This window comes from Silene latifolia, chromosome Y, assembly GCF_048544455.1.
Source record: "Silene latifolia isolate original U9 population chromosome Y, ASM4854445v1, whole genome shotgun sequence".
Lineage (NCBI taxonomy): Eukaryota > Viridiplantae > Streptophyta > Magnoliopsida > Caryophyllales > Caryophyllaceae > Silene > Silene latifolia.
Genome location: NC_133538.1, coordinates 39,352,347 through 39,374,791, shown reverse-complemented (window position 1 = coordinate 39,374,791; position 22,445 = coordinate 39,352,347). Strand labels below are relative to the sequence as shown.

At 34.8% G+C, this 22,445-nt stretch overlaps 3 long non-coding RNA genes across 3 annotated transcripts; 1 reads left to right on the top strand and 2 right to left on the bottom strand.

Annotated features, from left to right (window-relative positions):
* The first annotated feature begins 8,529 nt into the window (after window positions 1–8,529).
* On the top strand, window positions 8,530–11,225 carry LOC141626300 (uncharacterized). The gene is made up of 2 exons (XR_012535905.1): window positions 8,530–8,691; window positions 10,097–11,225. It is a non-coding gene; the product is annotated as an uncharacterized LOC141626300 (long non-coding RNA).
* A 3,893-nt stretch (window positions 11,226–15,118) lies between these two features.
* LOC141633729 (uncharacterized) lies at window positions 15,119–16,221 on the bottom strand. Its single transcript, XR_012538505.1, has 2 exons — window positions 15,815–16,221; window positions 15,119–15,488 (listed from the first exon to the last, which is right to left on the bottom strand). It is a non-coding gene; the product is annotated as an uncharacterized LOC141633729 (long non-coding RNA).
* Window positions 16,222–19,073: 2,852 nt separating this feature from the next.
* LOC141626969 (uncharacterized) lies at window positions 19,074–20,401 on the bottom strand. Its single transcript, XR_012536533.1, has 3 exons — window positions 20,041–20,401; window positions 19,400–19,483; window positions 19,074–19,158 (listed from the first exon to the last, which is right to left on the bottom strand). It is a non-coding gene; the product is annotated as an uncharacterized LOC141626969 (long non-coding RNA).
* Between the last annotated feature and the right edge of the window lie 2,044 nt (window positions 20,402–22,445).

Genomic DNA, 22,445 nt, shown 5'->3' with positions numbered 1-22,445 from the left:
GTTACCTCTTCTGAGAGTTCTTGGCATGATTTACTTGAGCGTTATGGACAGCCTAATGCTCTAGAAGTCCATCAATTAACAAAAGACTTAGGAGATGTTTCACAGGACAGTCTGTCTCTTGTAGAGTATTATGGTAAAATGAAGAATTTATGGGAGACCCTTGATAGTTTGGACCCTTTACCAGCTTATTCTTGTGGGAAAGTTAATCTTTGCACATGTTCTTTGCTCAAGAAAATTGTGGAAAGGGAAAACAATGCAAAGGTTATACAGTTTTTGATGAACCTCAACAATGGATATGATGGCATAAGGACTCAAATTATTTCAATGGAACCTCTCCCTACCATGAATAAGGTGTTGAGTCTCCTACAAAAGATTGAGCGCCAAAAGCAAATAACTGAAACTGTTGCTGCTATGACTGAAGCTAATGCTTATGCTAGTTTCAGACAGTCTGATTCAAAGAAATCATCTGTTAAGAATGCTACCACCAGTTCCAGTTCTGTTCCAATTAAACATTGTGATCATTGCAACAAAAATGGTCATACCAGGGAGACTTGCTTTGGTCTAACTAAGTGTCCACATTGTCAGAAAACTGGTCATAATTCAGCTAACTGCTTTGTTATTCGAGGATTTCCAAATGACAAGAATAAAGGTAAAGACAAAGCTTCTTTCACTAAACCACCAGCCAGAGGTGCCAATGCTGCAGATGTTCTTTTTGCTGATTCACCACTTGATGATGATGGTTTTCAAGAAGAGTCTCATAATGGTCTGAATGATAACAACAATCTTTCTACCAGTAATGGCATAAATCCTGAAGTCTTAGATGGGATTATTACTTCTGTTGTTGATCAGGTTCTTAAAAGAATTTCTGATCAACAACCCAAGTTGTCTACTGCTAACTTTGGAGGTATGATTTCTTCTCATTATAATGTTTTTACTGCTTGTCAACATTCTTGCTCAACTGATTGGATTATAGACACAGGAGCATCTGATCACATGACATTTGATAAACAAATTTTGACTAATGTTCATCATTTTCCTAAGCCTATTAAAGTTGGTTTACATGATGGTAGTGTCAAGTTTGTGCATATGATGGGTACAGTAGTTCTAACTGATAAAATTAGCCTGTTTAATGTGTTTTATGTGTCTGATTTTAAGCAAAATTTGCTTTCTGTTAGTAAGCTATTAGATAGTCATTATTTGTCTGTTTTGTTTACCTCACGTGCTTGTAATTTTCAGGATCTTTCAAGTAAGAAAATAGTTGCTAAAGGAAGGAGACTGGGTGACTTGTACAGATTTGACAAAAATTCTTTGGATAAACAGTCTTTGCATATAGTCAGTCTTGTTAAGCATTTAGTTTCAGCTAAATTTCGTGCTGTTTTAGACAACAGTTCTAGGATTTCTAATAATTCTCAAGTTTTATCTTCCATTAATAATTCTAAAAGATTAGTTCTCATTCACTCTAGAATAGGACATATGTCTGTAAATAGGTTGAAGTTTGTACTAGGATATTCTGATATAATAAAAGATGTTGATTTTCATTGTGAATCATGTGTTTCAGCTAAACATCACAGGCTACCATTTCCTATTAGTTCTAATAGAGCTTCCAGTTGTTTTGATCTTTTGCATTTAGATGTTTGGGGACCATATATGAGACCTTCCTTATCTGGTGTAAAATATTTTTTGACTATATTAGATGATTTTTCTAGAAACACTCTTGTCCAAAACAAGTTTATGGTTTGATAAAGGATTTTCTGGCTTATATCAAAAATCAATTTCAGGCTAATGTCAAGCTTATAAGATCAGACAATGGCACTGAGTTCTTACAAGAACATTGTGGTAATTTGTTTAAAGACCAGGGGATTTTACATCAAACTAGTGTAGTTGGGACTCCTCAACAGAATGGTCGAGTAGAAAGAAAACATAGGCATCTTTTAGAGACTGCAAGAGCTTTAAGATTTCATGCTAATCTTCCTATAAAATTTTGGGGAGATTGTTTGTTGACTGCCACTTATCTTATCAATTTAATGCCCACACCAGTTATTAACAATAATGTTCCTTTTGAGTTGCTATTTAATTAACAACCATCTTATGCTAATCTGAAAGTGTTTGGATTCCTTTGTTATGCTACTATGCCTCCTACCTTTACTGATAAATTTGGTAGTAGGGCTAGAGAATGTGTTTTTGTTGGTTATCCTCACAATAAAAAAGGATATAGGTTGTATGATTTGAAATTGCATAAAATATTTGTGAGTAGGGATGTTTTGTTTAAAGAAAACATCTTTCCCTTTCAAAAAGACAAGCCTCATAAGGATCTACAGATTACAACTAGTAGTCTAGTAAATCCAGTAGTATCTACTTTGATTATTCCTCAATCAGTTCCATGCAATATACAACAACCTGGTGAAGTTTCCAATCCAGCTGTTGGTCCTAATTCTGAAGTGAGTGTTTCTGGGGCCACTCCTGAGAATCAGGGTAATCCTGTTCAAGATGTAGCCTCAGATCCTCCTGTAATAAGAAGATCAACCAGACCAAGACAGATGGCTACTTGGTTGCAGGGTTTTCAATGTTCTTTACCAGGCCAGCATTCAAACACTGGTTCTGTTCAGTCCACTGCTTTTCAGACCCAGATTTTGAGTTCCCTAGCAGACTATCATCCTGAGTATGTTGGTCCCCTTTCCAATGTCATGCCTGAACATGAGCCCTATACTTTTCAGCAAGCACTGAAATATCCCAGGTGGATAAAAGCTATGCAGAAAGAAGTGCAAGCATTAGAGTCCAATAAAACTTGGGATATTGTGGATTTACCAGATGGTCATAAAGTTATTGGATCTAAGTGGGTGTACAAGATTAAATATAACAGTGATGGGACTTTTGGAAGATTTAAGGCAAGATTGGTTGCCAAAGGCTTTAACCAAGTGAAGGATAGATATTATAAACATACATTCTCACCTGTTGCTAAGTTCACAACAGTTAGAGCATTATTAGCTGTTGCAGCTGCTAGAGAATGGCCATTATTTCAGCTAGACATAAACAATCCTTTCCTCCATGGATTTTTAGATGAAAAGGTTTATATGAAAGCACATGAAGGTTATAAGGTTGAGAAAGGCAAAGTTTGCAAGTTAAAGAGGTCTTTGTATGGCTTGAAACAAGCATCAATGCAATGGAACAAGGAGTTGACAAAGTTTTTACAAATTCATGGTTATACACAGTCTAGACAGGACTATTCACAAAAACTAATCCAGCTGATCAGTCATTTACAGCTGCCTTGGTATATGTAAATGATATCTTGTTGACTGGCACATCTATTTTTGAGATTGACAGCATAAAGAGGGCATTGCATTCAGCCTCTTCAATCAAAGATTTGGGTGAAATGAGATACTTTCTTGCGCTAGAAATCTCAAGGAATAAGTCAGGACTCATGATTAATCAAAGGAAGTACATACTGGATATTTTAAAGGATTTGCAAATGGAACACTGTTCAGATGCTACATTTCCTATGCAACAAGGCTTAAAATTGTCTGTTGATCAAGGTGAGCTTATGGACAATCCAGAGCAATACAGGCGGTTGATTGGGAGACTGTTGTATCTCAATATGTCAAGGCCAGACATTTCATACAGTGTATAGCATCTTAGTCAATTTGTGAGTGCCCCAAGAGTACCTCACTTCCAGGCTGCATTACATGTCGTTAAATATCTCAAGAGTACTATTAATGTAGAGTTATTCTACAGATCTCAATCTGATCTTCAGCTTGTTGCCTTCAGTGATGCAGATTAGGGTCAATGTGCATACTCCTGCAGGCCCTTGAGTGGCTATTGTGTTTTTCTTGGCTCTTCTTTAATCTCTTGGAAGACGAAAAAGCAAGTTACTGTCAGCAAGAGTTCGGCTGAATCAGAATACAAAAGCTTATCTTACACAACATCTGAGTTGGTTTGGTTAGAGGCTTTGCTGCAGGATCTTGGTATACATATTCATCAACCTATTCAGCTCTTTTGTGACAACAATGCTGCTATACATATCTCCAATAACCCAGTATTTCATGAGCGCACAAAGCATCTAAGCATTGATTGCCACTTTGTTAGGGATAAACAAGAGCAAGGTTTTCTCATCACTAAGCATATTCGAACTAATCATCAATTAGCAGACCTGATGACTAAACCATTAGGTGCTGCTCAACACAAATTCTTGTCTACTAAGCTTGGCTTGGTATATCAACCCCATCCAGCTTAAGGGGGGAATATTAGATGTATAGAAATCATGGTTGTTAGCAGTTAGTTAGAGTTAGTTGGTTACTTAACTAAGTCTGTTAGAACTAACTAAACAATGGTTAGTTGGAGGAAGGTCGGTGTAACAGTTGCTATAAATACAAGAGCAACTGATGTATCGTAATTTAGATAATCATAATACAAAATTCAGTTTCTTATACAAATTCAATTCTCTCTACAAATCTTTACAAACATAATTCTTAGTTCTATAATCACAATACTTTAAATCATCTTCGTCTTCTTCATGTCTTCATCAACATATTCATATCAGAAGTATAAGTTTCAATAAACATGATGATGTACTGAATTATTCATGATTCATTCATGACACCCGTTTCTCCTCTTCCTTCCATTATACAATGTAATTAATCATAGTTTTCGGGTAAAATCTCAGATTTTCTTATAATCCCAAGAACAAAATTTAAAATTTTGTGATTCTTTTTGTTAAGGAGGCCATATAGCATAAAATATAAAAAAAACACAGACGACTGATTAAAATTAATTTATCGAATCAACTTCATAAGAACTCAAATCTATAAAACTAGGGTTATGATCAGATTAATAAAAAGATAAACATGTATGTTAATATACAAATTGATGTGGAAAATTACCTTAAAATATTATTAGATCCATTTTTCCGTCTTGCTGGTACTGTCAATTGCTTATCTTTTTCCATCGTAGGATGAATAGGAGAGGAGTTGAGGTTTTAGATGGCGAGAAAATTAGCAGTTGTGGTAGAGAGGTTTAACGTTTGTTGTGCTTGAGAGGTTTAGCTTCTTTTTTTTTTAAATATTTAAATTGGATTGGATACTTGGCCAGTCGTATGATGCAAATATACAACCTGTTGTAGGGTATTATTTGCGATAAAAAAATAGGTTGAATATTCTCAAATATTATTTTCGAGGTTTAACTTCAAAGTATTTAAAAAATACGGAGTAATATATAAAATATTTAACTAAAAGTAATATCTAGTTAGCCATAATCAATGTTGTTTTATACTTGACGTATATATATTTAATTGAAAATATTAAAAAAAAATGTAATATGTTTTTTTACTTTTTCATATCGTTTATAACACTATTATACTTAATAATCATTACTTTTGTTTTGATTATTCAAATGCACTCGTGATCACTGTGTACATACATACTCGTTATCACATTATTTAAATCCTCTCAAAATCTTATGTGTATTTAATTTGTCTCAAAATAATTTTCTTATTTCCACACTATAAATACAATTACTCTTCCAAATATATTTTTCTTAATGGATTTAATGGTCTAGGTTTTATAAATTTCTCAAAATATTTTTTACGTAAATATAAAGCATTGTGAGACAATCACTTTAATCATCTACGCATATCAAAATATTTCAATAAATATAATGAAAATTATACTATATTGAAAGCATTTTTCGCAATAAACACAATGATTTACATTTTAGAATTTTTGTCAAATTTGTTTTTTAATAAATTTAGAATCAAATAACCGTAATTATTTGATGTAATTTTACAATAACATTTATTAAACTATAATTAATACTTTGCTAAGATTTATGTTGCATTTATTACGTTCGTATTTAATGATCAGCTGTAATTAATGATGATAATTAAGGTTAAAATGCAACGTGGCGCATCCACAAACATTTCAACCCATTTATATATATATATATATATATATATATATATATATATATATATATATATATATATATATATATATATATATATATATATATATATATATATATATATATATATATATATATATATATATATATATATATATATATATATATATATATATATATATATATATATATATAGATTTGGGATCCTATGAGAACCATCAAGATAATGAGAACTGTGAGAACCACTCACATCTATTAGATATGAGATGAGCGCTGATTTAACAAAATTAAAAAAAAAAAACAACGATCGACGTCTCCCCTTCCCCCAAACTCTTCACTCCAATTCATTTACACAGATGCATTCTCACTCATCTTTCTCTCTCTCTATTCGACGATCATCCTGTCCGATTATTCGCTCCGATCATCCTCTCCGATCATCGTACTTCTCAAATTCACTTCTCAAATTAGGTTCAACTCATTCTTACCAGCATTTCCGAACTTCCAATCCGCTTCAACCGCCATCAACGAGGTTCATCCTTTCAAATTAAGGTAATATGCTTGTCAAGTTAATGGCGATTCTACTCCAAACATTCCCTAATTTGTTTATTGATGTAATTTTTCCTCATATTCATCAATTTGTGTCATGCTATTAACCCTAATTCCCTAATTAAGCTAATTAATTGTTGTTATATGACAAATTCTTCTTTATGAAATTTTTAGGTTGTAGTGCAACAAAGTAAAACCAGCGGAAATTACCGAGAAAGGCTCGCTGTTTCTGGTATATATTACTTTTCATCAGATTACAGTTAGTAGTAGTTGTTGTTTAATTTTATGCTCGGAAATTGTTGAACTTTTGCTTAAATTACTTTTCTACGGCTTAAAATAGCTTGAAAATTCAATTATTAGTCAGCAAGTCCTATTTGTAGCTTCGATATGTAGTTTCTTGCTTGCTGCATCTTATTTATGCGACTGGAAGTCAGCTCTGCTTAGCTGCATCAACTTTCCCACTTCCGCAACATATATTCTTTAATAGAATTGTCTTATGACACTGTAGTGATGAACTAAGTGGCGTTTAGGCTAGGTGTAATCGCGTAGGTCCAAGTGTAGTTACTGCTACTCAGGTTCAGAAATTAAGTTGTGAGTGGATTTTTTTGGGGGGATTCATGTCACAATCGGGTTACATGTTCAATTTCTATGCATTTACGTATATCACATACATCTTTTATACGGAGAATAATATTATCATCATTATAGCTGTATGCTTATCTTTCCTTCCAGATTAACTACGAAGTATTTTTCTATTGTCTCGTTTTTTTTTGTTTAAATTACTATTAATGGTTATGCCTTATAAGATGATTCATGTTGACCCCAAATCCTTTTTTGATCAAGGCTCTGTTGTTGGTATTGCACTGGTGCTGGTGGAAGTTTGTCGATAGTACCAGTGGAATAGTGTAGCTTGTGTGCTAAACCAGTAGTAGAAGAGTATCTTTGCCTTATTCCCTTTCCAAATAAAATAAAATTTGAATATAAAATTTTGAACTGCCAAATTTTCTTATGTTAAGTGAATGTAGGGATAGCTATACCTTGTGTACATTAAAGGTGATGTCCTCAACTTGAATTGATAGATCTGTCGGAATGTCTGTAGTCACAGACCTGCATATAGAACAAAATAGATGCTATTTATGCGAGGTAGAGATGAACAAAGGAAACAAAATAGTAGGTTCACGGCTTTACCATGAACGATCCTTCTTTTCAAAGTTTTGAGCCATTGTGTAGCCTTTGGTAGGAATCATAAGCTTGCCAGGAGTTTTCTTTGGTGTCGTCACGATCGTACATTCGGATCGAGCTCGAGTTTGATGGTGGTACTGCTGCATTGTTTCCCTGTGTCTGAAGCAATGAATTGCAGTTCTTATTGAGTGAGATTCAGGAGTGGGGCATTCCTAGACTAATGCTTGAGAGTTGAGTTTGTGGTTTTCGGACAAGAAGACAGCTTGAGAGTAGTTGAATGTCTGTATTCTTCATAGTTATTGGCAGTTTCTCACTTTCTTGTGTCTTTAATATTAGAACATGATTAGACATAAAAAGATAAGATATGTATCTTTCATGGGTCAGGTGCAAGAATTTGAGGTTTTAGACGTATCATAACTATATTCTTGACATGAAGAATGGTTTTTTCGACACATCGGTTGATGCAGGCCACACATACACAACTGCGCAACTAAGGATACTGCTTTTGTAGGGATAGCTATACCTTGTGTACATTCTCACTCAGGGAAAATAAGTGGAGGAAACTTTATTTGTGTATTATTATCATTTTGTTTGTGTAGAAATATATGATACTCTGATGCCTTTTCATCATACTGATATAGTGATATGGTTACTTGACTACTTAACTTATTTATAGCCAGGGGCGAACCTACGCAGTAGCAGGGGGTAGCAGCTGCTACCCCATTCAACAATTTTTTTTTGAGAAAATTAAGTTTTGCTACCCCATTAAATATAATATACTCTATGATTAATTATACAATAACTTATTAATATAGAAGTTAATCCCCTAAAAAATAGGTGTTTCCTAAATAAACTAAATCATATAGAAAAAAATTCCAAATCCTAATTCCTATAAAAACGTACTGGGTTGTTCTCACAAAAAAAAAAAAAAAAACTAACTGCTAGTTGTATACTTGCCGGATCTTTTTCAGCGTCCTTCTCGAATCGCGCCGTCAAATCGATAATTTGGGAAACTGGTATTCTGCCATTAAGGACTGTCAATCGATCTTGAGCTTATTCCCTTTCTATAAGGTAATCATAAACTCTTTTAAGCTAATAATCTTGTGATTTGAGCAGTAATATTAAAATTATTGATTGATATTGATGAATCATGAATGTGATAATTTCTTATACTCCGTAATTGAACTCTTGGATGATGAATTAGATCCAATTTGTAAATTATGATGGATGATTAATATTTAATCGGTAATTTGGGAAATAATTTGGTGAGTTTAATAGCAAAATAGATTGAGAAAGACGGAATAGTGAATTGAAATTATTGAATAAATTGAGATCTTAATTAAATAAGAGAGATAAGAGTGAACTAAATTGATGAAGAAGATAAAAAACTAAAGCTTTGTAGGAATTGTAGGTGTGTCGTGTGCGTGTAGTGTGTAGAAGCAATACACGCAAAGTCTTTTATTGGGAATTAAAAGGCAACAGAGGGAGTCAGAGGGAGTTGGGAGCTGGGACGATAATTTTTTTTTTTTTTTTTTTTTTTTTTTTTTTTTAAGTTTGGATATATACTTTAACACTTAAACATTAGTATATAATGTTCCTATATACTCTAGTATTTGGTTGCTTGAATAATTTATGATTAAATTTTCAGAATGAAGAGAATTATAACGACACCTATTACGAATTTTTTCCCGAAAAGACATCGTATTGATGAAGCACAAAATCACCAAAGTTCAAATCCATTAGACGAACGTGAAACCGAAGTTGAAGAGCCCCACGATGGCGAAACTGAAATGGGTACTAGTTCAAATCTTTTTAAAGAGCCAATTTTAGATAGGTTAACTGATTTGGATGTTATTTCTCTTCCACACGATCCTGGGTTGAGGAGAAAGTTAACAGATTTTCACATAAATGACCGTGATATAATAAGAAGAGAGTATGTTCGAAGAGGACCATGTCAACCTCGTGATCACAAATTTCCAAAGACAAAACGTAACTTTGTTGTTGCGTGGTTTGATAAGTTTAAGCCTTGGTTGGAGTATAGTAAAGAAAAGGATAAATGGCTCTTTGTTTGCGGTATGTTGCTAAAACAGGGGCGGTAAAAGAAAGACTTTTGGGTGTTGTACATGTGGGTAATACTACTTCTGTAACCCTTAAAGCTGCAATTGAAAAGGTGTTACATGCAAACTCTCTTACTCTTTCTAGTGTTAGAGGTCAAGGTTATGATGGTGCTAGTAATATGAGAGGTTCAATCAATGGTCTTAAAACCTTAATCATGGAGGAGACTCCTTCTGCTTATTATGTTCATTGTTTTGCTCATCAACTTCAGTTAGCACTTGTTGCGGTGGCTAAGAAAAATGCTTATTGTAGTGTCCTTCTTGATTCACTCGGCATTTTACTTAATGTGATTGGGAGTTCGTGTAAACGTAAAGATATTCTCCGAGAAATACAAGCTGAAAATGTTTTAAAAGCATTACAGGCTGGTGAACTTGAATCTGGAACTGGCTTAAATCAAGAGAAAGGTTTAAGTAGGCCCGGTGATACTCGTTGGGGATCTCACTTTAAAACCATTTTGCACGTGTTTGATATATTTCCTGCCATTCTTAAAGTTCTTGATGCGATTGGTGAATTTTGTGATGGAAGTGAGTTAGTAAAGGTGGAGAGTCTTGCATTTACCATGCGAACATTTGATTATGTTTTTATTGGATAATTGATGATTACTATTTTTGGGATTACTAATGCATTGAACAAAGCTTTACAAAAGAAAGATCAAGATATCGTGAATGTTGTGTCTCTTGTTGATGTGACACAAAAGAATTTACAAAAGATTAGAGAAGATGGGTGGACTGCTCACATGGAAAAGGTGACGTTATTTTGTCAAAAGAATGAAATTTGTGTTCCTGTTATGAGTGATATGTATGTGGTTCCGGGGAGACGCAGGCGTGGAAAGAAAGAAGTGGATAATCTTACTCATTTTAGAATCGAAGTGTTTTTGAGCTTGATTGATCAAATATGGAGCGAAATTGATGATCGATTTAGCGAGAGAAGCAAAGATTTACTTACCTATATGTCTTGCTTCAATCCTAGAGATCGATTTTCTTCATTTAATATCCGTCATTTGCTTCAACTTGCTACCTTCTATCCGTGTGAATTTTCAAGTGCTGATTTGCTACACTTTGAATATGAACTTGGAAACTTTGTTGAAGATGTTAAAAATGATGATAGATTTTGGAATTTAGAGAGTCTAAACGATCTTTCCATGAAGCTTGTTGAGACAAAGAAACATTTGGTACACATGAAGGTGTATTTGCTCTTAAAACTTGTATTGGTTCTTCCTGTGGCGACAACAAGTGTGGAAAGAGCTTTTTCGGCAATGACATATATAAAGAATAAAGTTCGCAATAGCATGGGAGATGATTTCCTGAATGATAATTTAGTTACCTTTATAGAGAGAGATTTATTTTGTAAGGTTACTAGCGAAGAACTCGTAAACAATTTTCAAAATATGAGAACTCGTAGGTTACGACTAGATTAATATTTTCGCGTTAAGTTTGTAATTTGAAACATATGACTTATATTTATTACCTCGTGGTATGATTTTTCTTTTTTTTTTTTTTTGTACGATTATGATGTATATTTTTTCGCTACCCCATATTTAGATCTCTGGGTTCGCCCCTGTTTATAGCGTATTGTAAAGGTTATTAGCTCAATGGTAGAGCGATGTGCTTATTTTGCACAAAGGTATGGGTTCGAATCCCATATAACCAAATAAATAAAAAATCCCGTGATTTTAGGATAGCTGTCAGGTGTACATGCATGAAATAAGTGTTATATGTTCATGAAATAAGGTTCTATGTGCATGAAAAAGCTCTTATTATGATACTAATTACTGTTGGTTAAGGACATTAATTTTACATGGCCGTGAAATAAGATTATAAGTGCATGAAATAAGGTTCTATATGCATGAAATAAGATTTTATGTGCATTAAAAAGTTCTTCAGTTGCACTAGTTGGTTATATTATGTTACTAATTATTGTTGGTTAAGGACATTAATTTTCATTATATGTGCATGAAATAAGGTTCTATGTGCATGAAATAAGGTTATATGTGCATGAAAAAGTTCTTATTATGATACTAATTACAATTGGTTAGGGACATTAATTTTAATGGGTATGAAATAAGATTATAAGTGTATGAAATAAGGTTCTATATGCATGAAATAAGGTTCTATGTGCATTAAAAAGTTCTTCAGTTGCACCAGTTGGTTATATTATATTACTAATTACTGTTGGGTAAGGACATTAATTTTGATTATATGTGCATGAAATAAGGTTCTATGTGCATGAAATAAGGTTTTATGTGCATGAAATAAGGAAAATGTCTGTGAAGGAGATTTAATATATTTATCGGCCTTTTCAAGGCATTTTAGGCTTATGCATAGAAACTACCAGTCCTTGGCAATTACAATGTAAAAGAATGTAAAAGAAACACCGGTATTTGCTAGCCAATGTGGGAATTGAACCCACATCTTGTGCATTGCACAATGCTCTGCCGTTTGAGCTAATTGGCTTTCTAAATAAGTAAAATATGCATCCTATTTTGCAGCGTAGTAACTTCATAATGTGCTTCTTTTTTGCAGCCTAGTAACCCCCTTCGGACTATTGCAATAGTTTTTGCATTCCTATCAATGTAAGCAGTTTTAACGTTCTGTTAGAAGAAATACTTTTTTTTTCCAGCGTAACTCGAAAGAAAGCAAAGTTCAGTGGATCTTAACTTCATTCGAATATGTAAAATATGACAAGAAAATTACCGCTCAAGTCAAGGTACCTCAACATCCGCAGATGCGAAAGCCACTTCAAATCATTTCCAGAAATAATCATAATATTAATTTGTGTAGTCTCAAAGGCATATCCTAAATTAAGATACTCTAGGTTTGTGAGTGAACCTAGGAAACTAGGAATAGGCGGAGTAAAATAATTGAAGCCTAGGTCCAAGTGTCTCAAATACTTTAACTCGAGAAGGGAAGGACTCAATATACCTTCTATACAACGATTAGGATCAGAACTTTGAAGGCGGAGCATAGTAACATGACCTGTATAGTTACTGCAATGGACTTCATGCCACTGACAGCAATCGCCGTCGTCCCTCCAAGAATCGATCAGTCCACAATGATCTAGTGCGATGCCATTTTTGAACTGGAGGAGGGATTTTCCTTCTCCGTCAAAGCACTTGAAGCTACTGATTTTGCTATTCCCGAAAACCAGGTGGCATAAGTGGCAAGACAGTAGTATTAGCCATGGTAGGACAGTGGTGATCATCAACTGTTGGCAGGTATTCATCATGTGAAAATCATTTTTTAGTTTCAATATAGACACTTTAAGAGTAAATGTTGTCCTAAAAATTGGAGAAGGCTCGGAGCTATAGGTTTCCGGAATGGGTTCAGGTTGATAAGTTTTATTGAGGGTTTTCGGGATTAATGCTTCCCATATTGGAATAGGGCCTGTTATTCTCTGCTCCCGGTACAGTTCTAGCATTCAGAGGAAGCACTTTTTGGAAACGTGTATGCAAAATTCAGAGCAAAATAAAGTGAGGATCAACAGTTAATAACAAGTTAATGTCTTCCCGTACATTCTATGCACACACTGATATTATCTCAAACTCTGAATCAGCCAACCCAAAGCATCCTCAGAACAACCCACATTGAATGAAGGCAAATTTGATCAGAAGAAACAACAAATAGATATTTCAGGATAACATGAGAGTGGTATACTGGTATACCTTTGATGTAGCTGACTTAAAAAGTCCCTCTTCCAAGCGTCTAGTTACATCTTGACATTTCTTTACTAGAACCTCACTGGGGTGTGGTTGTTTCCGCATTAGAATCTCAAAGCTGAAGAAAACATCAAACAACACATTCAGTGATCAGTAAATGAAATCATGAGATTGAGGAACAAGGTTAACAACCAACCAACTAAAATAATCTTCCATGAGAAAAGGATGGTAAAATCTACTACATACAAATTACAGAATGGAGTTTTAAGCATCTTTTGACACAGAAAAAAGTACAAGTGTACAAGTGCTAATTAAACCTACAATATTTACAGAATTTCGTAAAAACACCGCAAACATACAGAATTTCGTAAAAATTCAGAGGGCTAATAATTACAAATAATATTAAAATAAGGTCTAATATTCAGATTTTATTGTTTATGAACCCTAATTTACTGCATATCAGTCAAAATAAATCAACATCGCATCAGTTTAGGCTAATATCAAAACAATCAAAGAAATTTGGCATAAAATCATTGTGATACTGCAATAATGCCGGAAATTTATCTCTTAGCGCACAAAGTTGAATAAATTTGGACCTGAAATTTACCTGTGTCAATGGTGCTAAAGGAGGAGTATTTCGGTGTTAATGACAGCAAAGAAGGAGAAACGCGGCGATCATCAACGGAGAAATTGGAGGAACACGGGTCGACAATGGAGAAACTGGAGAAGCGCAGTGGTCAGCAATGGCGAAACTCGAGATGCGCACTGGTCGAAAGAGGGGAGAGAGAAGCGTGTAGTTTGCGATAATGGAGAGCATCTAAAATTTTCTCTGATCCTAATTATACAAACACTTGACTAATCCTAGTCACTAGATCGTGATATGATCCAGTGGTCCTTAATGTTCTATTAGTTCTCATGGTTCTCATTATAGTATAGGTTCTCATAGGATCCCGACCTATATATATATATATATATATATATATATATATATATATATATATATATATATATATATATATATATATATATATATAGGAATGAGATCATGTGAGGATACACTATCTTTTTGAGGATTGAGGATTGCGTTACAATATCGAGGCTCTTCAATACAATAGCACAGTTATTCGATAAAATATCACACACAAAAAAAACACTGTGCAAAAAAAAAAAAAAAAAATTCAAAAAATTCTTTTTTTTTTTTTTTTGACAAAGGTCTGATTTTTCGTGATATTTTATTGCAGAACTTGTGATATTGTATTCACAAATCCTCAATCCTTAAATATTTAGGAGTTCTCACCGGATCTTGACTATATATATACTCCCTCCGTACTATACAAATGGTAACGTGGTAAAAAATGGGGTTTTTAAGAAAAGAGGATAAAAGAAGGGGTAAAGAGGGAAGAAAATAGGTGGGGTATGTAATTGTGGGTTTAATTGTGAGTTGGTAGGTGGGGTATGTAGTGGCATTTTATGTAAATATCAAATGGGTATAAGGATAATTTGGTAATGTTGTGGGCCAAATAAGAAATGTTACCATTGGTGTGTGGTACGTAGTATTAGGTAAGTGTTACCATTGGTCCGTACGGTACGGAGGAGTATATATATATATATATATATATATATATATATATATATATATATATATATATATATATATATATATATATATATATATATATATATAGATTTAGGATCGGGTGAGAACGAACACTCGGTGAGAACAGTGAGAACGCACTCTAACCATAGGATTAAAAGAATCAGCGGCCAATATTCTACCTCATACAAACACAATCATGAATTAAAAATTCTCTGTCATTGACGTCCCCCAAACTTCAGCCATTCATCACTACTAACGCATCACTGATTCACGAATATCATGATCCCTAAACATGAACCATTGACAACACCACAATAACCACCACTCCACCACACCACCAAGCTGTTTCGAGACCACCGAAGGTTCAACAGCACGTCGTCGGCGACCGCACTAACCACGAAAGTTCACCACCACAGCTTGTCTACTTCCACCACACAGACGATGGCGACACTAAGTCCGACGACGAAGAGATGCATATCTCTGGTAACACAGAACGTAGATCTGAAATACATTGATGCATCTAGTTTATATATTGATGTATCTAAATCTAATTTTGATGTGCCTAATAACTAATTGTGTGTATATATGTTAAGATACATTAAAATAGTGGCTAGATACATCAAATAGTAGTGTATATACAACAAAAATTAGTGTAGATTATTTGTATGTGATTGACGATTTTCTAGCAATTTTATCACTTTTAGTGATTAATTTAAGTTTTTGATCTGGTTTTTTTTTTATGAATTAAAGTTTATTGAGCATAGAAGCTTTTATTGAAGAAGTAAATTAGCGCGCGCCGATCTTGCTTCGAGATGGTAATTATTTACCTGAGATAGGACGATGATGTGGTAAATTTAAGGGAGATGGTGTGGTGGGAGAAGAGGTCGAGGGGTTGTCGGAGTGGATGTTGGTGGTGGTTACCAGATCTTTGATGTCGGCGTCAGTAGGTAAAGAATGACTACTGAGTTCCTGCGCAATCTCTGAGTTGGTCGACGATGGTCGTCGGTGATGCAACTCCGTCTTCAGTTCGTACCACCGGCGTCTTTATGGTGGTGCCCACCGGCGCCAAATGATCAGGGAGTAGTCACCGGAGTCTGGGATGTTAGAGAGGTTAAGGGAGGTTGGTGTTTGTGATGGGGTTTGCGAGATGTTTGGTTTATCATTTTTGTTTATTAAATGGAGTGTATGATAGTTAAGAAGTTGAATAAAGACGTTCTCACCGTTTTCACCGAGTGGTCGTGGTTCTCACTTAGGATCTCACCTATATATATATATATATATATATATATATATATATATATATATATATATATATATATATATATATATATATATATATATATATATATATATATATATATATATATATATATATATATATATATATATATATAGAGAGAGAGAGAGAGAGAGAGAGAGATTGGATTTTGTGATTTTGGTTCTTATGGTGAGTTGTGAGTTGGGGCAATCTCAACCATTAGATTAAATTAGAGATGAGTGGCCAAGATTAATCTTAGTTGTCATATAAAAGCATTGTTATTTAGTTTATTTTCTCTTTTTTCTAGTGCTACTTTTTTTTTTTACTTTAATTTTTTTATCTCTTTTTTTTTACCTCGTGTTATTATGCTTTTTTTTACAACTTTGATTTTTTTTTTCTCTTATGTTTTCTCTAATTTTCTCATTATGTTACCTTTTTTTATTTTTCTTTTTGTACCAAATTTTTTTTTGCTTGAATTTTTTTCACTCTTATTTTTTTACCTCGTGTTATTATGCTGTTATTGTGCTTTATTTTAACTTGATTTTTTAACGACTTTGATTTTTTTTTTCTCTTTTTTTTTACCACATGTTATTGTCTTTGTTATTGTTATTCCATTTGTTATTGTGATGTTATTCTGCTGTTACTTTGATTTTTTTACGACTTTGATTTTTTTTCTTTTTTTACCACGTGTTATTGTGCTGTTATTTTTACTCCGCTGTTATTGTGATGTTATTCTGCTGTCACTTTAATTTTTTTTACGAATTTGATTTTTTTTTACCACGTGTTATTGTGCTGTTATTCTACTATTATTTTGCTACTATTGTGATATTCCGGTTTCACTTTTGATTTTTTTTACTACTTTGATTTTTTTACTTTTTTTACCGCATGTTATTGTACTGTTATTCTGGTGTTATTGTGATGTTATTTCAGTGTCACTTTGATTTTTTTTACTACTTTTGATTTTTTTACTTTTTTCTACCACATGTTATTGTGCTGTTATTTTGGTGTTATTGTGATGTTATTCCGGTGTCACTTAGATTTTTTTACTACTTTGATTTTTTTACCCTTTTTTTACCACATGTTATTGTGCTGTTATTTTGGTGTCCTTGTTATTCTGGTGTTATTGTGATGTTAATCCGATGTTACTTTGATTTGTTTACTACTTTGATATTTTTACTCTTTTTTAACACGTGTTATTGTGCTGTTATTCTGGTGTTATTGTTATGTTATTCCGGTGTCACTTTGATTTTGTTTTTACTACTTTTAATTTTTTTCACTCTTTTTTTACCACGTGTTATTGTGCTGTTATTCTGGTAGTATTGTTAGTATTGTTGATACAAGAGGGAAAGATAACAAAGAAAAACAAGAAATCTACGTGCTGATCTCTGCCCAAACTTTCAAAGAGTGGCACAATTTAAAAAGAAAACAGTTCAGTCAATACACAGACTCATTCAAGTGTATAAATCTCTTGTTTCCCCTTACTAGTGTGTATCTATCGAGCAGTAAAAATGCGTCATTTATGGCCTACAGGAGTGATACAAAATTTTCGGTGAACTGCATTAAGGATGTCAACTAATAGGATGGTCAAAAATTGTTTTACAGTGCATTGCTTATTAATTGCTAATCTATACTCCGTATTTATAATTGATTTTGAAGACCGATTCAAAAAGTGAAATGTTAATTAATAGGATGGTCAAAAATTCACCCTTGCCTAGGTAAGTGCTGACATGTACACACCCTTGACTAATTTGGAATTGTAATATGTTTTCTGAATGTTATTGATTTCACCCAGTCTTCAGAAACTTCTTCACTGGATTTTCGTCAAAAGTGAAGCGATTAGAATATCACTAGTTTCGATCACAGTCAGTATACAAAATTGTCGTACGTATAGAGACGTATAGAGTCACGGAACAATCTTCTATTGTTCTCTTCCCATATCAGATAAAGAGCAGTACTTACACAACATTTTCGCATATCGATCACAGAATTTTTTGCCCTTTCTCGTGACCTCTTTAATTCATACACCAGAGTTTGAGGCCTCTTGGTTATCACAACCCATCTAAACACTTATTCCAGGAAAGAATTTCTTCGACTCCTTTCTGAACAGAATGAAGCTTCCCTCTATGATCAACAATTTTCCGAATATAATTAAGGTGTTTTCGTTCAGCTATCCTGTTAATAGAAATATCTTGAACTGCAATCGTCCTGGTTAATATGGGTTAACATAAACAAGTCTATATTCTAAGTAATTTCAACAGTTTACATGCTTAATTCTGATCTACGCCTCGTAGTTTTAATACCAGCCTAGAAACTATGGAGTACAATGTCTCACACAGCACATCACACCACTCGATTGTGCTAGAAGACGTGACTACATGAGCCTAAACATTCATGAATGTAATACATATGTTCCTTTTGTTCAGGAATAAGTTGAAATTAGTGACATAATTTACAAAATTGAATAGCCAAAAAAGTGGTGGTTCAACAAATATGGAGAACGAAATAGGGAAGGCAAGAGTAGTAGAGAAGGTAGCACCGCACCTTAGGCATCGTATAGAAGGCTGATTTGATTTGCTTCACCCTGTGATTCATGCAATAACACACATACTCAAATGCAAAATCAAATCTTATTAACGAGTAACTATTCATTTATTTTGAGCAAACTGAGCTAGAAAGGGGTTCTAAGAATGGAAACACAAGTAGTGAATACCATTTAACTGAAAGAATAAACTATTTATAGAGATGCTATGAGTATAAATAAATCAATGCCGCCTATTCTTCAAATATCAACATAAAAGCTAATGTCCAAAGAAGATGAATACATGGAGAACGAAATTGGGAAGGCAAGAGTAGTAGAGAAGGTAGCACCGCACCTTAGGCATCGTATAGAAGGCTGATTTGATTTGCTTCACCCTGTGATTCATGCAATAACACACATACTCAAATGCAAAATCAAATCTTATTAACGAGTAACTATTCATTTATTTTGAGCAAACTGAGCTAGAAAGGGGTTCTAAGAATGGAAACACAAGTAGTGAATACCATTTAACTGAAAGAATAAACTATTTATAGAGATGCTATGAGTATAAATAAATCAATGCCGCCTATTCTTCAAATATCAACATAAAAGCTAATGTCCAAAGAAGATGAATACCCATGAGTACACATGAGTGGATCTTCAAAGGTTGCATTGTCTGCATAAATCTCAAAATCCCCTGCTCTCGGGCGCTCCCCATATCTATTTTCACCAAAAAAACAACTGCTGATCACAATTTTACGGACTTTATCATGGACAATGGATCCATGCCAAAATAATTTGTTCGACTCCTTTCTGATCAGAATGAAGCTTCCCTCTATGATCAACAATTTTCCGAATATAATTAAGGTGTTTTCGTTCAGCTATCCTGTTAATAGAAATATCTTGAACTGCAATCGTCCTAGTTAATATGGGGTTAACATAAACAAGTCTATATTCTAAGTAATTTCAACAGTTTACTTTTAACAGTTTTCGATGACACAGGTGATATAGCTGTAGACAGCTGCTAGTAGAGCCTATTTCTTTTGTATATAGCAGTCATTAACAAGTCTCAACATTAAAGCAGTCGGAGCAGTCAAATAAAAGCAGGATGAGCAAGAACAATCTGAAATAAAATAGAAACATGTTGTGACAAAGAAATGACAAAGAAATCGAACAAATTAAATCAAAATTAGGTTAACACCTCGACAAAATCAAATCATTTACAAATCGAACTTATAATTCAGAAATAAACATAAAAAGGGAGGAATGAAACATACAAATGGCGAGGAGAGGGCAATGGCCATTATCATTTTGAAGAACGATAGGACAAGAACGACCGAAGAACTGAATAGTTTTAGTCTTGTGAATGATGATGGCGTCGTTTTGAGAAGGTTTATCTATATAAGAAGGATCGTCGTTGTTAAGTGAGGATTATTGTTGTTGTTCGGACGAGTCGGAAGCCATGGATGAAGATTGAGATGAGCTTGGAGTTTTGAAAAGTATTTAGTTTTAACAGTATAAATAGCGCGCTCGAGATTGATGTGGCGATTGACGGCTACGAAAGGCGACGGCAGAGCTGGAGCTTTGATTTTGGTTGGCTGCCGTGGTTGAAGTGGAGAGAGAAAGTTGAATGGGGGAATGAGTGATACTGCGAAAGTTTGTTTTATGAGGACCGACTTATTTTATTTTGATATTCATCTCAGCTGTATATCTACCCTCATCCAATGGCTGAGATTTTCCAAACTCACAACTCACCGTAAGAACCAAACTCACGAGGATGTCGTGAGTTTGATTTTTATAGTGAGTTGTATGTTTGTACTTTAAAATCTGAACCACTAGATGAGAAAAAATACACGGCTAAGATGGATTCAATCTAAAAGTAAAATAAAGTCAGTCCACTACTCCATCTTACTCCCGTATCTGCAATTCATACTTACTTTCTCTGCCCAAAAAAATTATCCCCTTTTTCTCTTCCTATTTGCGTTCAACAGTGCACTAATTTTGCAAATTGGCTTTCTAGCTAATTCTCAAATAACAACTCCGTAAATTGAGTGATAAAATAATCAAAACATCTTCGATTCTTTTTTCTGGAATTCTCTTATTTCAACTAAATCCCGACGTCGATCGATAAATGAAGATGAAGAAGAGCGATTGAATCGATCAAATACGAAGAGAACCGACGGAAGGAGAAAGAGAATGGCGAGTCGAATTAGTGGAGTGATTGGACTCGCCGCCGGAGTAACCGACTCGTCGAACTCGTTGAGTCAAACCGGGTGAATTATGCTCGAATTTATCCTGGTAAGGGGATGCGGACTGAAATGTTGTGGCGCCTAAAATTGAGGAGTGATTGGCGGAGTCGGAGATGAGCCCAGACTCATGGTGGGCTCCTCGGTGGTGGTTGAGTGGGTTGCTCGGTTCAGAGTTATTTGTGCCTCCATTGGTGAAGCTTCGAATTGGGTTTCGATTCTGGACTGTTGAAGGAGGACGGCTGATTGTGCAGCGGAGTCGGGTTCGAGCTGCTGATGGTGATTGATGGGGTGTGTTAATGGTGGGTTGGCAGAGGAGTGAGATGAGAGTGTCAATAGATGATAATCCCTTGATTAGGGTTTGTCATTCTCATTGATATATATAGTTAGATGGTACAAGATATATGATGACTGTACAAGAGAAATCCTAGGAGCCTAATTAGCAACAATATAGAAACAAGAAAGATACACTTTGACTAATCTAACTATATACAAATAATTATCTAACACGCCCCCGCAGTTGGAGCGGGAGGAGGCCGTACGCTCAAACTGGCACGAAAACGGGTGAAGAGGTGTCGAGGTAGCCCTTTTGTAAATATATCCGCATATTGAAATTCCGAGGGCACATGTAAGACTCGCACTTCACCAAGTCTGACTTTGTCACGGACAAAGTGAATATCAAGCTCAACGTGTTTGGTGCGTTGATGCTGCACCGGGTTACCAGAGAGATAGACGGCAGAAATGTTGTCGCAGAAAACGAGTGTGGACTTGCGAATAGGAACATGGAGCTCAAGTAGCAAATTGCGTAACCAGCTAGTTTCAGCCACAGCGTTTGCGACGCCCCTATACTCAGCTTCGGCACTTGATCGAGAAATTGTAGCCTGACGTTTCGAAGACCAAGAGACGAGATTGTTTCCCAAAAAAACGCAGTACCTAGAAGTACTTCGACGAGAGTCGGGGCAACCGCCCCAATCGGCATCGGAGTAAGCCGTGAGGGAAATAGAGCGAGAGGGCCGAATGGTGAGACCATGATCAAGGGTGCCTTGGAGGTAGCGTATAATCCGCTTTAGAAATTGCAAATGTGGAGCACGTGGATCATGCATAAATAAGCACACTTGTTGGACAGCGTAGCATATGTCGGGGCGAGTTATTGTGAGATATTGGAGTGCACCAGCGAGACTCCGATACAAAGATGGGTCATCAACAGGGGGACCCGAGGTGCTGCTAAGTTTCGAGCCAGGGTCCACGGGTATGTTGCTTGGCTTACACGAGCTCATATTAGCACGAGCGATGATGTCCTTGGCATATTGTTGTTGAGATAAAAACAGGCCGCCTTTGTCACGTGTAACCCGAATACCCAGAAAATGATGAAGAGTCCCTAAGTCGGTCATTGCAAATTCGGTGGAGAGAGTGTGAATTATGGACCGAACCAAAGT